Here is a 19,792-nt window from a genome sequence, read left to right as displayed (position 1 = left end):
CACCAACCTCCAAGGTAATAATGCAAAAAACAAACAGGTAGTATCCAGAAAAGCGCTATTTTACAAACAGAAAATATGAGGGTTTGTATAAGTCCAATACACCTTAGAGGAAAGAAAGTCTTAGGCTGGGTACACACCTAAAGATTTTCTGTCCAACCATCCAACTAGTTGATTGGTTGGAATGAAAATCTGTCCTCAGCACGCTGGAGACCTTGTATGGTGGGGAAAGTGTTGAGCAAGGCATGGTATGGAATGGCATGTAGGGGGATTTCAGAGGACCAGGCATATACACTCAGAAATAGGCTAAACACTTGGCTCCAGGTTGTGATGGTCGGGTCATACGAGCTGCATACCAAGTGAGGGTGGTATAGCGCATGGTAGCTTGTCCCCATGGTGGAAGGTGGTTGTTACATGCCAGCAAGGTTGAGCTAAGCATGACCTCATCCCAAGGCTGAATTAGGGGGCGGTTGCCCCGGGTTGCCCACACACAGAGGGGTCCCCACACAGGGTCGTTGTGACCGTGCGGAGAACAGGTGACCATGTTTATGTGTATGTGTGAGTTGTGGGGGTAGGCTCCATATGGGGCTTTCAGGGGGGGTAGGCTCTGTGTGGCTTGGAGGGCTCCCTGACAACTTAGTTGCCCTGGGGCCCCACAAGCTTTAATCCACCCCTGCCTCATCCACATGGTGTGATGGGGAGACAGTTGTTGCAACCTACAAGGTTGGGCCAAGCACACCCTCACCCACATGGCATGAAAGTGGGCCAAGGATGCTCCCACTCACACAGTGAATATATGGTTAACAACATGGTGCAATAGCCTTGCCCTGCAACCTCCAGTGTTTGTATTGTACTGTAATGTCATTAAAGCTGTGAATGATTTTGCCCAACACACCTTTGGGTAGCACAATGTAAAAGGGAGGGGGCGTCTGATAGTAGGCCTTCCCCCCTTACTATATTTCATGCTATGATGAAACTTCCTCAGTTTCCGTTTTCTTTATGCTTTAACTCTGACCACCTTTTCTGGATCTGCTCCTTCCTTCTTCTTTATCCCCCAATTTTGCAGCCAGGATATCATTCATCTTCCTTTTCTATAGTTGGTTTTTGCATATGACTTTTGGACACATTCATTTCATAATTGAACTGATCATCAGAGCTGGCCCTAACAAATTTGGTGCATTAGGCAAGATTTTGGCTGGTGCCCCTTAGCAGTTGATCCCACCACCAAGCTTAGGGCCACATTTATTAATGCAGTGATACTAATAAATATGTCACTGGTATTAAGCATTACTTACATCTCCAGCGAGGTCCAGTGACGTTCTCACTCCTCAGCGGCATCTTCTGATCTGTTGCTGGCAGCCTGTAACTGCCAGATACAGGCTTCTATGTCATGTGCATACATGACGGTCAGTTTGTGCATGTGCTTGACTGCTTCACCCGGCAGTGCCTGGAAGGCTTCGCTGAAATCAGAAAGGCTACAGCCAGGTACCCATTGCCCAATGGACACCGCATTCCTCTCGCCATTTAAAGAAGGCGAGAGTAATGCAGTGACGAACAGCGGTAATCCATACTTGTCTACACTCCCAGAAGTCGCGGGAGGCTCCCGATTTTTCATGTAGCCACTCGCACCCCAATGTAGGCAGATCTCCCACATTACGCCCACTTCCTAGTAAAGTGGTTAGGATGGAGAGATTTTACTGGGAATTTGCAGGTCCGTATGGAGGGACTGAATGATGTAAATTGCATCATTTAGCCCCGCCCCTCCATGGCCTAATGACGTCTACAGTCTGGCCCCGTCCCCCGAATCTGCAAGCAGCATCTCCTCTGCAGGCTGCTCCCTGAGAGGAGCTTTCCAAAGTCGGTAAGTATGTGGTAATCTTAGTTTACTGTTTAAGTTTTTTAGTTTAGTTTTAGTTTAAGGATGACATAACCCCTTTAGGGAGTGCTAAAGGGGTTATGTATCATAAATTAGTGTTTATACACTTCAAATACCTCTTCAAACATGATACTCAATTTTCACTTACTTCTTAGGTGTTCCTCCCCTTTCTTTCTTCCTCTTCTTCTGCCTTTAGAAGTCTGGCAGAGGACACAAAATTGTGATTTTTTTATTGCCCCCATTTTAACATATCTATTACATCTATCTCCCTCCCTTTCTCTCTCTTTACACAGACAATATAAATACATATTGACATATACTGTATAGTCATATATCTAGATAGATATATAGCTCAATATACATACACACACGCATATATATGTGTATATATATATATATATATATATACATACATACACACAGCACACACACTGACCCAGGTACTGCCCACCTCACAGTACAGCACACTGCCCGCCTCACAGTACAGTACCCCTCATCCAGCACACTTCTTCCAACACATCACCCATCATCCAGCACCCCTCTCCCAGCACAGCACCACTCATCCAGCACAGCACCCCTGGCTCCATTATGCACCCTTTTTCTATCCTTCTGCCCCTTTTCCACCCCTTTTTTCCAGCCATCTGCCCCCTTTCCACCCCCCTGTTTTCCAGCCTTCTGCCCCCTTTCCAGCCTTATGTCCCCTTTCCAGCCTTCTGCCCCCTTTCCATCTCCGTTTTTCCAGCCTCCGGCCCCCTGTCCACCACCGTTTTTCCATCCTTCTGCCCCCTTTCCACCTTTTTTCCAGCCTTCTGTCCCCTTTCCAGCCTTCTGCCCCCTTTCCACCCCCCTGTTTTCCAGCCTTCTGCCCCCTTTCCAGCCTTCTGTCCCCTTTCCAGCCTTCTGCCCCCTTTCCACCCCCCTGTTTTCCAGCCTTCTGCCCCCAGGGGTGGACAGAAGGCTGGAAAACGGGGTGGAAAGGGGGCAGAAGGCTGGAAAGGGGGCAGAAGGCTGGAAAAAGGGGGTGGAAAGGGGGCAGAAGGATGGAAAAATAGGGGTGGACAGGGGGCCAGAGGCTGGAAAAACGGGGGTGGAAAGGGGGCAGAAGGCTGGAAAGGGGACAGAAGGCTGGACAAACGGGGGTGGAAAGGGGGCAGAAGGCTGGAAAAACGGGGGTGGAAAAGGGGCAAAAGGCTGGGAAAATGGGGGTGGAAAGGGGGCAGAAGGCTGGAAAGGGGACAGAAGGCTGGACAAACAGGGGTGGAAAGGGGGCAGAAGGCTGGAAAGGGGGCAGAAGCCTGGAAAAATGGGGGTGGAAAGGGGGCAGAAGGCTGGAAAAACGGGGGTGGAAAGGGGGCAGGAGGCTTGAAAGACAAGGGGTTGGCAGGCTGGAAAGACAAGGGGGTAGGTGGCTTGAAAGACGGGGAGGAAAGTGGGCAGAAAGCTGGAATGGCGCAGGGATCTGGAGATGACACAGGGCAAAGAGGCTTGAGTGACATAGGGATCTGGAGGGGAGACGGGACAGGAATCTGGAATGTTGCAGGGATCTGGAGGTGACATAGGGAGCAGGAGGCTGGAGATAACATGGGGTATGTAGCTGGAAAGACAAGGGGATAGATAGGACATGGAGCAGGAGGCTGGAGTGACACATGGGCAGCAGGCCGGAGGAGACACAGGTGGCGAGTCTGGTTGAACCTTTGTTGTATGATAATGACATTAGTTATATTCCTACACAAACAGGCATTTTCCGGACAATGGGATTTCCTACATGAATAGTGAATACCGACTGAAGACACCATCTGCCCAGGGAGGATCAATTTCTTCAGAGGTTCCCCATCACAGAGAAACCACCATACAGATAAGGTCAGGTGTATTTTTTATTTCATATGCTCATGCTGTGCCTGTGCCAAATATATTAGAATTGCACATAGTACATGTGCTGGATTTTGGAATTGCAGAGAGAGAGAGTCCAATGAGCTGCAAAACAAAAGATGTGGAAAAGCAGTTCTACAGATTACACGTTTTGTTGTGCAGATCATTGCTCTGTTGTCTCTGCAATTCCAAAACCCCAGCACATGTACCATGTGCAATTCTATTGGGCTCAGGTACTATGCAAACAGTCCAGTCACAGTGATCCCCCTTCTCATCCTGTCCAGTGCACCCCCATTCAGCCCAGTGTCCCCCACCATCTCACTGACTCCCCCATCCCAGTGTCTACCCCCTTCCCTGCCCAACCAGCCCACTGCCTCCATCTAACTGCCCCTCAGCATGAACCCCAGCCAGTCTAGTCAGTGTCCCGCCATCATCCAGCCCAGTGTACACCTTCTCCAGCCTAGTGTTCCCCCCTCCCACCACCATCTCACTGCCCTCTTTCCATCCAGCCCAGTGCCCCCTATATCTCACCCACTGCCTCTCCCCATTATTCTCTACCTGTCATGTGGTAACCTTGACTTTATGTGGTAAGTAAAGAGTTTACCTTGTGTGTTGTGGTTCAATCTTCACTCGACTTACGGAGAGGTGAGAGTAATGGAAGCACATGAAGGGGTGACGAGGCAGCTTGTGGTTTTTATTTTGTGAACACAGGTTTATTAGAGAGTCGGCAGGGCACTTGCATAAATAACACACCTCACTCAATGAGGCAGCCTTCGTATTGCATCAGTGGGAAAAACATCAATAATGAGATTACACATAAAAACAATGGCATTTGCACGGCACCATACGGATTGGTGTAATAATACTTCGGCAGTATGACCATACAATGTAAGGCAACTTTTACATTACTATTCACAGTTGAATTCAGTATTGAGCATACATTCTTATCTCAAACGGTTGCACACTACAAGAAAACAATTCAGCAATGATGTCAGTACTAAACTAACAGTTTCAATGTCCAGATGACCTTAAACACAAAACACTGTATTCCTACCCGTCTTCGCTGCTGCAGCTGGTGGAGCTCTTATAGATCAGTTTAAGTTGACCATGGTACTAGTCCCACTTAGTGTAACGTTTGTTAGTATTAAATCTGGGAGGGAAGAATCGCCAATATGTATATGGAAGTCCTGTACACAGTACAGCAATTCAGTCACTGAATGTTAATTCCACTTTTCTCTCTATAAGCACATTCAATTCTCAGGCAATCAGGTTATTCAATATTCCTAAACAACTGTTACTGTAAAGTGTCCCGCAGTTCTATCCCAGGTTGAAGGGCTATATTATCTCCTTTCAGTAGTGTATTCCAGCTTTCAAGTATCAAAGAATCACTGTGCTGTGAAATAGGACAGTCTTGGTGTGATCCGGAAAACATGCAGGGTAAATATTGGTGAGCTTGGTCAGTGAAGCAGATAACTCCTATATACTGAAAGTGAAAGTGACACTGAGGTTCTGCTATTTGCAACAAGGTATGAGAAAGTCCAGTACTACTGAGTGTCAGTGCAGCTCTGCCTGTGGTGCAATCAATCTTCCACTCACCACTCCTGTAGTTACCTCTGGTGCAAGGCTATGTAACTTCTCCACTGCTGGAGCTGTATGCCTACACTGCAGTTAATCGGTGGCCATCTTGTGGTTGGCAGCATGGCAACTCAAAGCAATTGTTGCTGTTGGCCTGCGGCCATCTTTTGGTTGGCAGAAAAAGTTATAAATCACAATAGGACAGCGACTTCTCTTATAAGTAGTATAACTGAAATGAGGGTGCTTTGAAGTTACCCTATGATGGCTGCTGCTGTGGTATGGGGCAGGGGGGATGATTACCCTGTACTGCGTGTTGCCACTGTGGCTGTGTACCTCCACGAGCGGCTCTTGCTGCTGCGCTGGACGCCTTAATGGTGTGCTGCTCTTCGTTGCTGTGGCTCACCTGACCCGGTCTATCTTCCGCGGGTCCCCGGCGTCCACGCTCCCGGCTCAGCTGCTCCACACTCCACTAGAGCTTTGCAGCTTGGCGGTCTCTGCCCGCTGTCCTCGTGCTGCACGCCACACTTCTCCTCAGCTCCTGGCACGCCCTCTATAATTCACCCTCTTCTTCGCGGGCACCTGACCACACCCACCGCTTGAGAGACAGGACAGGCTCATCCAATCAGCACCAGCTGTTCCCTTGCTTCACACGTGCTGGGGAGATATGTATTAACTCCTTCCTTGCCCAAGGTGGTATTAACCCCTCACAGTCCTAGGGTGTCCGTTTCATGGGTGTCACATCCACCTACTGCCTTTCACCCTTTACCTGGCATCACCCACTGCCTTTCCTTCTCTCCCTCTACCTGGCATCACCCATTGCCTCTCCCTGTCACCCACTGCCTGTCACCCTATCCCCGGCGTCACCCACTACCTCTCCCTGACACTATCCCTGGCATCACCCACTGCCTTTCCCTGTCACCTTGTCCCTGGCATCACCCACTGCCTCTCTCTGTCATTTTCTCCCTGGCATCACCAACTGCCTATCCACTTCACCCTCTCCCTCTCCTGTCACCCACTACCTCTCCATCTCACACTATATCTACCAGTCACCTATTTCTCCTGCCAGCCACTGCCTCTCCCCGAGGAGCCGCAGCATGTGAGGACTGGGGAGCAGCTAGAACTTAATAATAAGAAGAGTGTGGTAACTTAGTTAAGTGTCTGGGGTTGTGGGGAGGGGGGGGGGCCCTGCCTATTTTGGTAGTCCCGGGCCCCATAATTTCTGATGGCAGCCCTGGCTACACAAGTGACAAACACACAGCCGCCGGCTCCGGCAGCTGTGTGTTTGTTTTGATCAGCAGCTAATGAGAGTCTGTCAGACTCTCATTAGCTGCTGCTGCGCCCACTGCAGGAGCCGCTCCATCTTCCGGCTCCCGCAGTGGGCAATGGGAGAGGAGTCATGACGTCATATGACGTCTCTCCCATAATGCAGAGCGGCCCGGCCCAGGAAGGACAGACGGAGGAGTGGATGGCGACGGCGGGAGCGGGGATTCAGGTAAGTGTTTTTTTTTTTTCACTACGTGTGTCTACTGGGGGGAGGCTGGCACTACAAGGGGGGAGACCACTACTGGGGGCACCACAAGGGGGGAACCACTACTGGAGGCACTGCAAGGTGGGGTATACTACTAAAGGGGGCAATAGAAGGGGGGGGACTACTACTACTGGGGGCACTACAAGAGGGAGGGACTACTACTGGGGGCACTACAAGAGGGAGACCACTACTGGGTGTACTACAAGGGGGAGATCACTACTGGGCTACTGGGGCCACTACAGGGGGGGCACTACAAGTGGGGACCACTACTGGGGATTATAACTGGGGGCACTTCAAGGGGGGGGGACTACAACTGGGGGGACTACTACTGGGAGCACTACAAGGGGGGGACTACTACTACAAGGGCGGGACTACTACTACTATGGGCACTACAAGGGGAGGGGACTACTACTAGGGGCGCTGCATAGGGGGGAGGGGACTACTACTAGGGGCACTGCATCGAGGGACCACTGCTGGGGGCTCTATAAAAAGGGCAATACTGGGGGTACAGCATAGGGGGGAGATTTCAACTGGGGCCACTATTTAAGGGGCACTGCATAAGGGTTACCACTATTGGGGGTGTGGACTGCTACTGGGTGCACTATATAAGGAGCACTGCATAGGGGGTACCACTACTGGGGGCACTATATAAGGGGCTTACTACTGGGGGCACAAGGGGCACTGCACAGGGGGGACCACTACTGGGGGCACTGTATAAGTGGCACTGCATAGGGGGGATCACTACTGGGGGCACTACTGGAGGCCTGCATAAGGGGATCCTCTCCTGGGGCACAGGGGGGCACTGCATATGGGCACCACGATGGGGCTGTCCCTAATCTTTATTTTTACTTTACATTAATCCCATATGGCCAGCCTCCTCCCTGGAACACTTGAGGGGGGGAGGCGCCGTAGAACGCACGGTCTTCGGGCACCCTGGCTACACGCTCCTCCTCTGCCAGGGCCGCCTGCATGCATTTGCCCCCCAGGCTAAAAGTTGCCAGCCAGCCCCTGGTCAGCACCCTCATACAGCACAACACCCCTAGCCTCAGTAATTATGCACCCCTTTCCCAGCACTCCTCAGTCATCCAGCACAGCACCCATGGCCAGGCTGGCCCCCATGCACCCTTTCCCAGCATAGTCAGCACCCAGGACCCCTCGGTCATCCAGCACCCCTCTCCCAGCTGAGTGCTGACTTATTTAGACTCACTCTTAAATCAGTGCCAGCCAGGCAGGCAGTTGCGGCCACCCGTGCTTGTTTTCTCCAGCACCTGGACTGTCCTTGGACTTGGTGGGCAGCGGGCACTGGGTGGCTGATGGAGGTGGAACTTTGAGGTGTGACTCACAAGCTCCACAAAGGTCCATTGGAGGGGTGGCTGCCGCTGGGCACGCACATCATGTCATCCTGCGGCCACCCTACTTGTAGCCAGAATGAGCTTCTGCACATGCACAATGGTAAAAACAGCACAATTTATTCAGATGAATGGAGATAGAATAAGAATTTATACATATCCATTATGCAAATTGTGTATTGTACATGGGTGCGTCTTGTTACAGAATATAAATGCAATCCCATGTTTTTACAATTTGCATAATGGATAAGTATAAATTCTTATTCTAACGCCATTCATCTGAATACATTACACTGTTTTAACCGTCTTTTTTTTTTTATATCAAGTACTAATAATGATAGCTAAACACTGCTTTTACAAAAGGTTAGCCCCTGGGTAACACATTTGTATTGTTGAGCTATATTCTACTAGGGGGGTGGTCATCTTCAACCCAGGCAGCTCCCAAAACCAGGAGTGACCTAATTTTTAGCACGTTTGCCAACCATTTACTTATGTAATCAAATATGCTTCATACGTGCTGGTACAAGTCAGGGAATATTTAATAATAATACATTTTTGCCACTGAATGTGGATGAAAAAATAATTTTGTACAGTCCATATAACATCAGGTGATGTAACCGAGGGATTTAAAGCAGCCCCATGTCCAACATGCAAATGTGGTTCACGTGGCTTATGATTGATTATATCGGTTTAGAACCATTCAATTTCTTACGTTTTTGTCACATGTGTAGCAGGACATTACTCTGAATTTGTTGAGGTACTTTAGATCTTTATCATTTTGGACTTTAGGCCAGAATGTCTTCAGCAACTCCATGACCAATTAACTGGAGGTGTTGTATTGTTGAACCCAGTGTAGACGATCAGGTTTGGATTGATGGCTGGTCTTAAGCGATGTTCCTAATTTGGGTATAGTCTGTCTCCACCTTAGCCCTGGCACTAGCTAGAAGTGCATCTGAATAAACTCTTGTACTGAGACGAGCTTCCATAGATTCTTGCTTCCTCAGGTAAACTACTTATGCGTTTAACTTGTAATAGCTGGGGGAAAGGGAGAACGCTTTTCATTGCTTGAACATATGAGTCCTTTCAAGGAGCATGGTCCTGACAGTCGGTTTATTAAAAATGGATGTGATAATTTTATTATTCATTACCTTAATGTTAACATGCAAGATTTCTACTGTGCTGCTGGAATATATATTAAGTGTTTCCACTCTGTTCTGAGGGTACATTTCTCACAATTAATTGAATTGCCCCCTATATGTGATGAACAAAACAAACTTAAGCAAAGCCCAGAGAGAAAAATCACATATACAATCATCATTACCATCTGATGGAATTAATTGGAAATATAGATCTCTACTGCCACCTGCAGGAGGTATTCGTTTTTGCACGTTTATATTTATATTTATACAGCATCACAAGGAGTCTGCAGTGCATTACAAAGTGCATACACAGATAAAGCACAAACACAACAAGTCAAAGGAGTACATTTTCTAAAGTAAGAGTTTTTTGAAGTAGAGATGTTGCCCATAGCAACCAATCAGATTCTAGCTTTTATCTTCTAGAAGGAGCTAGTTAAATGTTAAGTAGAATCTGATTGGTTGCTATGGGCAACATCTCCGCTTCTAAAAACTTTCACTTTAGTAAATATACCTCAAAAGGTACAAAATAGGTTTTTCTGAACCATGCAAGACATATGAGAATACAAGACATATAAACACTACTGCATGTACAGTCATTATATACACAAGCAGCGTCTGCTGAACCCACAGTGCTGCTGCTGTTGACAAGGTGGAGGGGGGTGTTAGCAGTGGTTTGTTTGATAGTAAAAGTAAGGAAAGGTAGAGAACATGAGGAAAGATGGCAATGCTCATGGGAGCTTACAGTTTAAAGCAGGCTTGCCGACTCTCTGGCTGCCCCTTCCAGGAGGGAGCAACCAGATTGGCGTGGCCAGCACAAGGAGGCGGGGCCGGCCAAACTACGAGCATTTGTGGGCGGGGTTGGAGGCGGGACCACATGATCGCATCATTTTGGGCCCGACCTTCGCTACACAATGCCGATATTACAGGCATTGTGAAGCAGGGTACGGGGCCAAAATGACGCGACTCAGCGTGAATCGCGTCACCACCCCCCCCTCCCGCTGTGGGGGTTTCAAAGGTAATTGCGGGGGGGATAGGAGGGGTGGGTGGCAGCTGGGAGGATGGCAAAATCCTAGAAGAAGGAGTGGGGCTAAGTAATCAGTTGTGAAGAATGGCAGCAGTTGGCAGAGTGAAGTGGGAGCAGGACTGTGGAAGCAGATGAGGTCAGAGATGTACCTCTCTCCTGTGCCCTCTGGAATGCCAGATCTGTCTGTAATAAACTGGTCCCCAACCCATGACCTTTTCATCTTCAACTCCCTGAATCTCCTAGCCCAGAGGTTCCAAAGCACAGGGGTCGATTCAGACCCAGACACTAAGCTGCACTCTCTCCCAGCTAAAAGGGTGTGGGTATGCAAATTCCGTGATCGCACTGTCTGGTGTAAGGACTCCCTCTATGTCTTAGAGAGCAACGGCAGAGCAAACGCACGCCGGTCTAAAGACGCCCACTACTCTTCCTTAACACACATTATCTCCAGGAAGTGTGTGATTAATCATGACCATCGAGAGCCATCGGAGCTCCTCGCAGCCCTTGAGGTATCCCCTACAACACCGCAAGCACTGCGATCACTGCAGGCTGAAATACAAGCAAGTGACATGTACAATGATGCTTCTTTGCTAATTATGCACACCCAAAAGATGCCGTTTTGATGCCCAGACATGCCTGCGTTCGCAGCACCACTCCCCCATTCACAAGCACCTTCCCCTGTTACCACCCACAAACGATGCTATCTGTCATTCAAAATAGTGTCCAGTCTGTGTACTACGAGTGCACGATTCCAGGATGCAGTGACTGGTTCGCGCATGCATACTTTGACGCGCAAACATGCAATAATCAGCCATAGCGTGCGTCCGCTGCTTACCATCTGGGTCTGAATCAGGCCCACAGTCCTCAAGGCTCCCCAACAGTTCAGGTTTAGAGAGATCCATGGTATAGCACAGGTGGTTAAATCAAATTGACTGAGGTACTAATTAAGCCACCATGGATCTCTCTAAACTTGAACAGTTGGGGAGACTTGAGGACCGCGTTTGGAATCCTCTGTCCTAGCCATTAGTAAAACCTAGATTTCACCCTCAGACACCACTTCCCCCTCCTCTGGGGGCCTCACATTCTCTCACACCCCCTGGCCCAGGGGTCGCCATGGTGGTGATGTTGGGGGTCTTCTATCCCCCGGTTACTCCTACCAACTCATTCCCTCTGAACCATCCCTTACATTCTCTACATTTGAGATTCATGCTATACACCTCTTCCAACCAGTGTACCTTCAAGTAACTGTTATTTACCATCCTCCTGGCCCTCCCTCTAATTCCTTAACAACTTTGCTGGCTCCCTCACTTTCTCTCTTCAGATCTTCCCTCCATAATCTCAGGTAATTTCAATATCCCTCTTGATACCCCCATAGAATCCTCTGCCTCTAAACTTCTTAACCTCGTATCATCGTATGGTCTCTCCCAACAGACCACATAACACTCTCATTTGTGTGGGCACTCAATTGACCTAATTTTCACTCGCTGTTGTGATTTCTCTGATTTCCCCAATTCCCATTTTCCCCTCTCTGGCCATCACTTCTCTCTTTTAACTTATTTCTACCAACTTCTCCACCTCTGCTTCCTAAGGTTACATTACTAAGCGTAACATTGAGGCTATCAACACTGTTTCTATATCCTCCTTGCTCGTCTCACTTCTCTCCCCTATTCTTTCCTGCCCTGAACAAATCACTTCTCTGTACAATTCCTCCATTACTTCTACTTTTGACTCTGTTGCTCCGGCAATTGCTAGTCACCCCCACAGATTCACACCTCAACTCTGACATTCTAAATGCACCAGATACCTATAAAGGGAAGCAATCGGGAAGCAGACTGCCTAAGTGCCGGCAGCCGGCTTCCCGACTGTCATATCCCGGCAAGGGTGAAATGCCGGGCGTCTACATGTAGACGCCCGCATTTCCCCGATGCCGGGAGACCGGCGCCCGGCATCCCGATCGTAGTGATGCCGGGCGCCGCGAGCGGACAGCCGTGGGGGGGGGGTGGGTTAGGATTAGGCACCCCTCCGGGAGGGTTAGGGTTAGGCTAGGGGGAGGGAGGGTTAGGATTAGGCACCCCCGGGGAGGACTTAGGGTTAGGCACCCCCCCGGGGGACTTAGGTTTAGGCAGCGGGGAAGGGGGTGGTTAGGGTTAGGCACTTAGAGGGGGGATTAGGGTTAGGCACTTGGGGGGGAAGTTAGGGTTAGGCCCCCCTAAGGAGGGTTAGGGTTAGGGGGGTTAGGTTAGGTTAGTAGATACTCACCTATCCACGATCGGGATTTCCAGCGCTGTCGGGCTTCCGCTGCTCGGAACTCTGCTGATGTCGGCCTGCCGCTGACGGGCCGGCGCTATTTCATACCCATTCCCCTATAAAAATGTTCACGTACCAAGACAATGGAAAAAAAATCACATTCTAAATCATGCTCTATTTAAAATGTATGCTCTCATCCTACAATGCTGTCCTCTCCCTCCCTAAACAGTCAGATTTCAATAACCTCATCTCCTCCTAGTCTTCAAACCCTGAGCTTCTCTCTTTGCCACCTTTAACTCCCTTCTCTGCCCTCCCACTCCTCAGTCTCTGCCACTGACTTTTCCACCTACTTCACTTCTAAAATTTACTCCATACGTCAAGACATCATATCCCACCAGACCCTCAGCACTTGTCTTCCTCTCCCCATCCTTCTTACCAACTTTGATTTGTTTTTCCCCTGAATCTGGAGATGAAGTCATAACCCTAATTCGGGCATCCCCCCAGCTCCCCCTTCATCCTATCCCCTCCCACCCGCTCTGCTACCTCTCTCCCTCTGCCTGTTCCCATCTTGCCCACCTCATCAATCTCTCCCTCTCATCAGGCACTGTCACCTCTGCATTCAAGCATGCCCTTGTCTTCCCCATTCTTAAAAAAACTACCCTTAATCCTAACACTCTCTCCAATGAATGATCTATCTCTCTCCTTCCTTTTGACTCCAAACTCCTCAAATGTATTGTTTACGACCGCCTTACCACCTTTCTTTTCCCCCACTCCCTGCTTGACCCATTTCAGTCTGGCTTCTGTTCTATCCACTCCACTGAAACTGCCTGACGAAAGTCATCAATTACCGCCTTGCTGATGAAACGGCGCATAGCAGAGAAACGCATTAAGCAACGCCCTTTGGATGACATATGAGGAAATAGCCAGCACCGAAGAGAAACAGCAAGCAAAGACTGCCACCCCCATTTCCATCCCCCCCACTTCATATAATAGTAGGTGTCCCCCAAGGCTCTGTTCTTGGACCTCTCCTATTCTCCCTACATACATCCTCTTTTGGCCTTGAATATCATCTCTGTGCTGATACTACTCAGATCTACCTTTCCTCCTCTGACCTCTCACTCCCTCTCCTCACTCGTATCTCCTACTGCCTCTCTGCCATCTCTTCCTGGATGTCCCAGCGGTTTCTTAAACTTAACATGTCTAAGACTGAGCTGATCATCTTCTCACCCTCCCACATCACATCACTTCCCACAATTTCATTATCTATTGATGGCACAACTATCTCCTCTAGCACCCAAGTGTGCTGTCTTGGAGTTATCCTGGACTCCTCCCTCTACTTCAATCCACACATTCAGCATTTCTCGCAGTCCTGCTGTTTCCATATCAAAAATATTTCCATGATCAGACCCTCTCTCACCCTGGAGGCAACCCTCATCCACTCGCTGGTCATCTCCAGATTGGACTATTGTAACCTCCTATCTGTCTTCCCTGACTCCCATGTTTTTACACTACAATCTGTCCTCAATGCTGCAGCCCAGCTAATCAACCATGCCAAACGTTCTACACCTACTGCCCCCCCCCCCCCCCCGCCTGCAAGCCCTACACTGGCTCCCCTTTCCCTTCAGAACCCAATTCAAGCTTCTCACACTCACAAAGCCCTCACCTAATCCTCTTCCATTTACATGTCTGACCTTATCTCCCTTCACACTCCTGCCTTTCCTCTTCCCTCTGCAAATGAATGCCGCCTCTCCTGCCTACTGATTACTTCCTCCCATGACCGCCTCAAAGATTTTGCACTTGCTGCTCCCTACCTCTGGAATTCTCTACATCTCCCTATCAGATATTCCTCCAAAACTTCAAATGTGCACTCAAGACCCTCTTCTTCATCAAAGTCTTCCATCTCTTATCCTAACACTCTGTCCCATGCTTACTATCTACACCATCTGTATCACCCCTGTCTGTCTACCCCTACCCTTTAGAATATAAGTTATCACAAGCAGGGCCCTCTTCCCCATGTGCTTTTCCTTTACTTATACTATTATCTACTCCATACTTTTTACAATGGGACATAACCCTAGACTTCTGCCTCACTGGTACTCATTGGAGTTTTGCAACCACTGTTGCAGCAATGTGTATATACCATGTACTTGTCCTGCATTGTCTTGTACTGTAAGTCACTGTTCTCTTATTTATTTCAACTCTTTATGTGCATTGTTAGGCGCTGCGGAACCCTTGTGGCACCATATAAATAACGGATAATAATGTAGAGGAGGAGATTTGGTGATGGCTTTATAGCAGAGGTGGGGAATCTTTTTTATCCGCCGAGGGCTGTTTTGATATATATATATAACATCACTCGTGGGCTCGGTGCAAGCCATGCCACTGGGGTGGGGCGGAGCCACAATTACCAGTGATTATTACAGCAATGCCCGGAGCACCCTGAGGATGGTCAAGGGAGCTGTAAGGGCAGGGGTGCGACTGTCTGAAGCGTCCGAAGGACACTCCAGGCAGCAGTGCTGCATATATTCTGGCTTAAGGGCGCAATTCTAGACACCCTGCTAGCCAGATGAGGCTAGTAGAAAAAAAAGCTCAGAGGGCCAAACCAAACGATTCCGCTTGAAAATATAAAAAAAAAATAATAAAAAAAGGAGAATTGAATAAAGCTAGGTACACACTGGACAATATAACGTTCATACAGCCAATGAACAATATATTGTCCCAACCGCCGGCCGGTGTGTACACATGATGTATCTGTGATATATATTGTTTTGGCACAGCAGATGCGATTTATCTGAAATATATATTGTGCACATCTGCCTGTGGCCCTCATTCAGACCTCATTCAGACCCGCTCGCAAGCGGGTCGATGGTGAGAGCCTGCGCACGCGCAGCGCTTGCAGTGCACGTGCACAAGCCCCGGAGCGAGTGACAAATTCACTCGCTCCAGGGTTCGCTACAAACGGGGCAGATGTTGATTGACAGCCCGCCCCGTTTTGTAGGCGGGGTGGGGGGGTGGCTGGACAAACGGAGGCGTTCCTGAAGGAAAGCCTGCCATTTGTAGGTGGACCTACTGACATCACCAGTGATGTCAGTAGGGAGCTTTCTGCTCTGTTAGAGCAGGAAGCTACCTGGGGCTTGTGGTAGACGAGACTCTACCGCAAGGGTCTTGTCGCAAGCCGCGATGGGCCAAAAGCACTCCCACTGACATCACTTGTGATGTCAGTGGGGCTGGCCCCAGACGGTAGGCGTTCCCATGGAAACGCCTCCATCTGGGCAGCCATGCCCCCGGCACGCCCACCAAAGGGGGCGTGCTGTCACTCACCATCGACAGCACGCCCCCTTTGTAGCGAGACCCATAGCGACAGCTTGCCCGTTGCTATCCGGGTCTCACGCATGCGCACGACGGAGCCGGGTCCGTCTTGCGCATGCGCACTGGCCCAACATCAACCCGCTTGCGAGCGCTCAGCACTCGCGAGCGGGTCTGAATCAGGCCCAGAATCCCTGAAAAGGTATGATCTAGCCCAGTGATTTTCAACCTTTTTCAACGCGAGGCACACTATGTAAGATATTAAAATTGCCAAGGCACACTATCCGGCTATGCGGTGTGCGCAAGCTATGAAAAAACATACATATTGGCTCCTAAAAAAGCACACACCCGTTGGCCTCATGGGTGTATCTAGGGGTCCGAGAGCCCCTGGCAAAATAAGAGACCGGCGTGCCCCCCATATTTTCAGAATAATTACACTCTGTGAAGGGGAAGGGGTCACTGGTTGCAGCCATACAGTCCCTGCTCTGGTTCACTTCCCTGTCTGTGTTGTTCTACTCCCCACTCCTCATCTGTGTTATTGTGTTCACCCTTCTTTCCATCTGTGTTATTGTGCTACCCCCCTTCCTCATCTGTGTTGTGTGTCCCCTCCTCCCGATCTGTGTTGTTGTGCTCCCTCCCTCCTCCTCATCTATGTTATTATGCACCGTCCCTTCTCCCCATTTGTGTTATTGTGCTCCTCCCCATCTGTGTCTGTTATTCTGCACTCTCCCCCCCTCCTCCCCATCTGTGTCTGTTATTCTGCACTCTCCCCCCTCTCCTCCCCATCTGTGTCTGTTATTCTGCACTCTCCCCCCTCCCTCCTATCTGTGTTGTTGTCGTCCTCCTCATCATTTATGTTATTATGCACCGGCCCTCCTCCCAATCTGTGTCTGTTATTCTGCACTCTCCCCCCCTCCTCCCCATCGGTATCTGTTCTTCTGCACTCTCTCCTCCTCCTCCCCATCGGTATCTGTTATTCTGCACTCTCACCCCCTCCTCCCCATCTGTGTCTGTTATTCTGCACTCTCCCCCCTCCTCCCCATCAGTATCTGTTATTCTGTACTCTTCCCCCCCCTCCTCCCCATCTGTGTCTGTTATTCTGCACTCTCCCTCCCTCCTCCCCATCTGTGTCTGTTATTCTGCACTCTCCCCTCCTCCTCCCCATCTGTGTCTGTTATTCTGCACTCTCCCCTCCTCCTCCCCATCTGTGTCTGTTATTCTGCACTCTCCCCCCCCCCTCCTCCCCATCGGTATCTGTTATTCTGCACTCCCCCCCCCCTCCTCCCCATCTGTGTCTGTTATTCTGCACTCTCCCCTCCTCCTCCCCATCTGTGTCTGTTATTCTGCACTCTCCCCTCCTCCTCCCCATCTGTGTCTGTTATTCTGCACTCTCCCCCCCCCTCCTCCCCATCGGTATCTGTTATTCTGCACTCTCCCCCCCCTCCTCCCCATCTGTGTCTGTTATTCTGCACTCTCCCCCCTCCCTCCTATCTTTGTTGTTGTGCAATCTCCCTCCTCCTCCTCATTTATGTTATTATGCACCGGCCCTCCTCCCCATCTGTGTCTGTTATTCTGCACTCTCCCCTCCTCCTCCCCATCTGTGTCTGTTATTCTGCACTCTCCCCTTCTACTTCCCATCTGTGTCTGTTATTCTGCACTCTCCCCTCCTCCTCCCCCTCTGTGTCTGTTATTCTGCACTCTCCCTCCTCCTCCCCATCGGTATCTGTTATTCTGCACTCTCCCCTCCTCCTCCCTATCTGTGTCTGTTATTCTGCACTCTCCCCTCCTCCTCCCCATCTGTGTCTGTTATTCTGCAGTCTCTCCCCCTCCTCCCCATCAGTATCTGTTATTCTGTACTCTCCCCCCCTCCTCCCCATCTGTGTCTGTTATTCTGTACTCTCCCCCCCTCCTCCCCATCTGTGTCTGTTATTCTGCACTCTCCCCTCCTCCTCCCCATCTGTGTCTGTTATTCTGCAGTCTCTCCCCTTCCTCCCCATCTGTGTCTGTTATTCTGCACTCTCCCCCCTCCTCCCCATCAGTATCTGTTATTCTGCACTCTCCCCCCCCCTCCTCCCCATCTGTGTCTGTTATTCTGCACTCTCCCTCCCTCCTCTCCATCTGTGTCTGTTATTCTGTACTCCCCCCCCCTCCTCCCCATCTGTGTCTGTTATTCTGCACTCTCCCCTCCTCCTCCCCATCAGTGTCTGTTATTCTGCACTCTCTCCTCCTCCTCCTCCCCATCTGTGTCTGTTATTCTGCACTCTCCCCCCCCTCCTCCCCATCTGTGTCTGTTCTTCTGCACTCTCCCCTCCTCCTCCCCATCGGTATGTGTTATTCTGCACTCTCCCCTCCTCCTCCCCATCTGTGTATGTTATTCTGCACTCTCCCCCCCTCCTCCCCATCTGTGTCTGTTATTCTGCACTCCCCCCCCCTCCTCCCCATCTGTGTATGTTATTCTGCACTCTCCCCCTGTCCTCCCCATCTGTGTCTGTTATTCTGCACTCTCCCCTCCTCACCCCCATCTGTGTCTGTTATTCTGCACTCTCTCCTCCTCCTCCCCATCTGTGTCTGTTACTCTGCACTCTCCCCTCCTCCTCCCCATCTGTGTCTGTTATTCTGCACTCCCCCCCCCTCCTCCCCATCTGTGTCTGTTATTCTGCACTCCCCCCCCCTCCTCCCTGTCAGTATCTGTTATTCTGCACTCTCTCCCCCTCCTCCCCATCTGTGTCTGTTCTTCTGCACTCTCCCCTCCTCCTCCCCATCTGTGTCTGTTATTCTGCACTCTCCCCCCCTCCTCCCCATCTGTGTCTGTTATTCTGCACTCTCCTCCCCTCCTCCCCATCGGTATGTGTTATTCTGCACTCTCCCCCCCTCCTCCCCATCTGTGTCTGTTATTCTGCACTCTCCCCTCCTCCTCCCCATCTGTGTCTGTTATTCTGCACTCCCCCCCCCTCCTCCCCATCTGTGTATGTTATTCTGCACTCTCCCCTCCTCACCCCCATCTGTGTCTGTTATTCTGCACTCTCTCCTCGTCCTCCCCATCTGTGTCTGTTATTCTGCACTCTCCCCCCCCTCCTCCCCATTGTTGTCCGTTATTGTGCCCCCCCACCCTTCACTTACCATCTTCTTCTCCCTTGACATGTGCCCATCTTCTCGGCTCCTCCTCCACTGTCACAGCACTCTTGGAAGTGGATAGATCCCCCAGCACTCTCCGCGGCTCTTCGAAGGGCGGCTGGGTGACTGGCGGGTCAGCCGGGCATACAGGCAATGCGGCGTCTGTGACCTGTGATGTCACGTGTCTAGGCATGGCCTGGGCGTGTCTGAGCCTCCCAGAGGAGCTCAGCGGCACCTCTGCCCGGTCCGTTGAAAACCGCTTATCTAGCCTATATGTGTATTGTTGAAGCTGGATTACTGGCTGAGACAAGATCAGTTTAAAATTGAATCGCAGCGACACCATCTTGCGACTGGCCGCAAGACGCCATTTTGCGAAATGGCCGCCTAAGCGCCATTTTAGATAAACTCACATTTTAGTACATGTGGCGATAATACCATTAGCATCATGCAAATGCATCTGTGACCATTACCATAGGTTACGGCGATTCACTAAAAGCCTATTTCATTACTTTACGTATTATAAGGGATATATTCCAGAAATGGCTTTGCAGTATTACATTAAGCAAGTGGCCAGGTGACAACTGGCTTGTGTAGATAAGCTTCCTACATAGTGTTTGCCCACAACGGGTGGTCTGGCTAGAATAAATAAGCAAGCTTCCTGCAATGACACAGGAAAGGTGGGAGGGCCTGCTGACAGGACATGTAGAACTATCTGGCCCAGCATGCTAAAATGTTAGAGACAAATGCACTCATCTTCATACACACATTAAC

The sequence above is a fragment of the Taudactylus pleione genome, unplaced genomic scaffold (assembly GCF_031769625.1).
Source record: "Taudactylus pleione unplaced genomic scaffold, aTauple2 ptg000305l, whole genome shotgun sequence".
Taxonomy (NCBI): Eukaryota; Metazoa; Chordata; class Amphibia; order Anura; family Myobatrachidae; genus Taudactylus; species Taudactylus pleione.
Note: the sequence above shows the minus strand (reverse complement) of the source record.